We start from the raw sequence: 3,416 nt of genomic DNA, 5'->3' as shown, positions 1-3,416 counted from the left end.
TGTGTGTGTGTGTGTGTGTGTGTGTGTGTGTGTGTGTGTGTGTGTGTGTGTGTGTGGGCGCTGAGGACTCATTCAGGATGGCGTCCACTTCAAGCCAAGATGGACCGTGGACCAGGACTCCTGTGGGTCATGGAGTCCTCACACAGGAAGCAACAAGAGGAAGAAAACACTTCACGTTCTTAGACTTTGTTTCTCTGCTTGTTTCATTTACTGATTTCAGGTTTCACATAAAACATGATCCAGAATCAACTCTTTTATTTGTAGTTTAATGTTTTATGTATCTCAGCTGTATTTTTAACATGACTGTTAAGGTGTCTTAATCTGTTTAAATTCAGCTTTGAGCTATAGCCTATTGCTAATTTTATCCATCCATTTGCAACTTTTAAAATTGTACTTAGCCTTTTGTTACTTTTAGTTACATTTTAGCTTCTTTTAGCTTGGAGCTAACATTTTGATACTTTTAGCTAGTATTTAGCTACTTGAAGATTTTAGCTACCCTTTTCTGCTTTGAGCTAATCTTTTGTTGAACATTTCTCTARCGTTTTGCTACTTTTAGCAAACATTTTGCTACTTTTACCATTTTGTAGCCTTTTGCTACTTTTTGTTTTAAGCTGTTTTACAACTTTAGCTTCTAGCTACAGTTTTAATGCGATTAGTCTTTGTCACTAATAGCTTCTAGCCACCAAACTGCAACATTTTGCTTTCAGTTTTTTTTCTGCTTTTAACAAAACCTTTGCTACTTTTTATTTAGTGCAACATTTATGTTTTTCATCATYTTCTGATTGTTTTAGCTTTTTGTTAGTGTTTTGCGTTTTTAGGTACCATTTAGCTACTTGAAAATTTTAGTTGCTATTTGCTGCTTTGCTTTTGCTACTTTTACCATTTTAAAGTTTTTTGCAACTTTTAGCATCGAGCTAGTTTTGCTATTCTTAGACTTTATTTATTACGTTTAGATTCTATTAACGTTTAGCTTCTAGACATAATTTTGCTACTTTTTGCTTTTAGCTTGTGAGCTATAATTTTAATGACAGATTTGATTTGATTTTTTAGTTAGTTATTTTTATTTACCTTTTTATTACTTTTTAGCTATATAGTGCTTTGCAACTTTTAGGTCTTAGCTAATTTTCTAGTTAGTGTTCTGCTTTTTAGCTTTGACAACTCAGTTTTATATTTTTCAAACAATTTCATAAACTTTAAGAGAAATGGGACTTTTTAATGTTTTGTTTAATCAGAACCATGCAGAAATTGAGTGATTTGTTTATTAAAATTCAACAATAAAAAAACAACTTTTTCATCTTCAGCTTTAAAGCACGGGGGAGGGAGTGYAATGATTTGACATTGCCTCACCTGATGAGTCAACTTTAAATTTAATCTGAGAAGCATTTTACTGCTACTATTCTGTATTTAACATAGACAAATAATTTGGGTTATTACTTTTTTATAATTAGGTYTTTAGTTTTATCTTCTTTCATCTTATTTTGCCATCATTTAATTTTCGGCGTATTCCTCTGTAGTTTTCCTCCTTTTCTTAACTCCCCTGTCAATAAGGTTTAACCTGAGGTTTAAGATCTGGGGCCTTTCCTCTCCAGCTGGTTTGAGCTGCCGGAGGTGCCCTCTCCTTATGCAAGATCAGCCTGGTGATTCAGGGCTGACTGGATTCACACTCRAAAGCTGACAGTTCGTCTGTGTTGCGCATGAGGTGGCAGGACTCTCGGGCACAAGATGTGTCCCCTGGTGATCTGTCCCGATGGTCCTCCTCCTTTTAAATGTCATTCATGTCATTTTAATTCAGAAGAACGATGCGGAGATCCAAACAAAAATGGACAGACTGCAGTGGACRGTGACTCAGACGGAGAAACTGGGTTTACTAATGAGCCTGCATGTGAGCGAAGAGGTGAAGGAACGAGTGCCTCTGAGTGTGTCTGAGAGCGTTTTACCTGCATTCTCTCTGCTCTACCGTGTTTAATACGTGACACTTGATCCATGACTGATGCTGCTTTTGTTGGAGAGAAAAGACATTTAAATTATGTGTTATTAACAGACAAGACATAATGTACCAAATGCTCTAGCAAACACCTGAAATGAAATCATGTACCAACAACTCTTAACTCACAGTCCAGCTTCCTGCAAGTTATTTCATGCATTATTTGTAGATAAAAACCTGTTTTCTCTTTGCCTCCTGATTGTATTTAATGAGTGTTTGGATCTCTCAAGTACACATTAAAAACYAAACAGGTTATTTTCCTTCAAAATATTGCGCAGGGTTATTTTTATTTTTAAACCAAAAAACAAATAAATAAATAAAATATCTGGGCAAATCATTCACACAAAATGGGACAATCATTTTTACCAGCAGGTGTTGTTTGCAGCCCAGTTGCTTGAATGAAATTTCAGCCTTTTATTTTTCTTCAAACCACAAATATGAGTCATAAATCCATCAGAAATGCTTCAGTCTCCTTCTCGAGACATCACAGACTCATGGTTTGTGTGCATGAGCTGGGTAAGTAGCCGTATTTGAGAATAAACCAGTTTTTTTTTCTAGCTAAGAACATTTGGCGCCTAAACGCCTCACTCGTCTGTGTTAACCCTAAAAATTATGAGATTGAAACAAAAAGGGAAAATATGTCTTCATAAGACTGAGAAGCAACTTAAATCAAGGTATCAGAAAGAACATTAAAAACAAACAAACAAAACAAAAATAATTACTAATGAAGTTCTTGGATGTAGCACCACCTCTCCAAATTTATAAGTCTTATTACAGTTTGGCACAGCACCGACTAAAACACAACTTTTTTATAAACAATGAATGGYCTGAGTCAGAATAATTTCCATTATGAAATAAATATCATCACCGTAAAATGATGAATAAAATCATTGTGTGCTGTTAAGTATTAAATTTATTTGTCTTTTAAACACAAGTCTAAAATAGCTTRAATGTCACATAAATGAAAGGTAAGCGTGTTTGAACTTTTACTGATGTCTAAAACAGATGTAAAGGTTGAAGTGTGGTTCGATTTGAGTTTGCTTGTCAACTGAGCGGAAAAAGTAAAGAAATTTGTTTTTGTTAGATTATTTCTTTGTTGTAACAATGCTCCTGGTCAATAAATCTTGTACTGTTGGAAAGCCTTCCTTTTAAATGGTGCGACATTTGTAAGGAACATGCATTTGTGAGATGAGCAGTAGTACGTGGGTTGTGCACATGAAAACAATTGCCAAATCTTCTCAGCCACACAGCTTATTCTGCTGTTTATGACACTTGTTTTGAGCTTCTGGTGCCCCCAGGTGCTGCCAATCAGGTGCCCGCTAAAACAGGGTTCCTACAGCTTAAGGAACGTTAAATTTAAGACTTTTTAAGACCTCTTTAATGCCACTTAAAATGAAATTTAATACCAACTTCACAATAAACACAAATGGGG

This window comes from Austrofundulus limnaeus, unplaced genomic scaffold (assembly GCF_001266775.1).
Source record: "Austrofundulus limnaeus strain Quisiro unplaced genomic scaffold, Austrofundulus_limnaeus-1.0 Scaffold2, whole genome shotgun sequence".
Classification (NCBI taxonomy): domain Eukaryota; kingdom Metazoa; phylum Chordata; class Actinopteri; order Cyprinodontiformes; family Rivulidae; genus Austrofundulus; species Austrofundulus limnaeus.
This window is presented reverse-complemented; position numbering follows the sequence as displayed.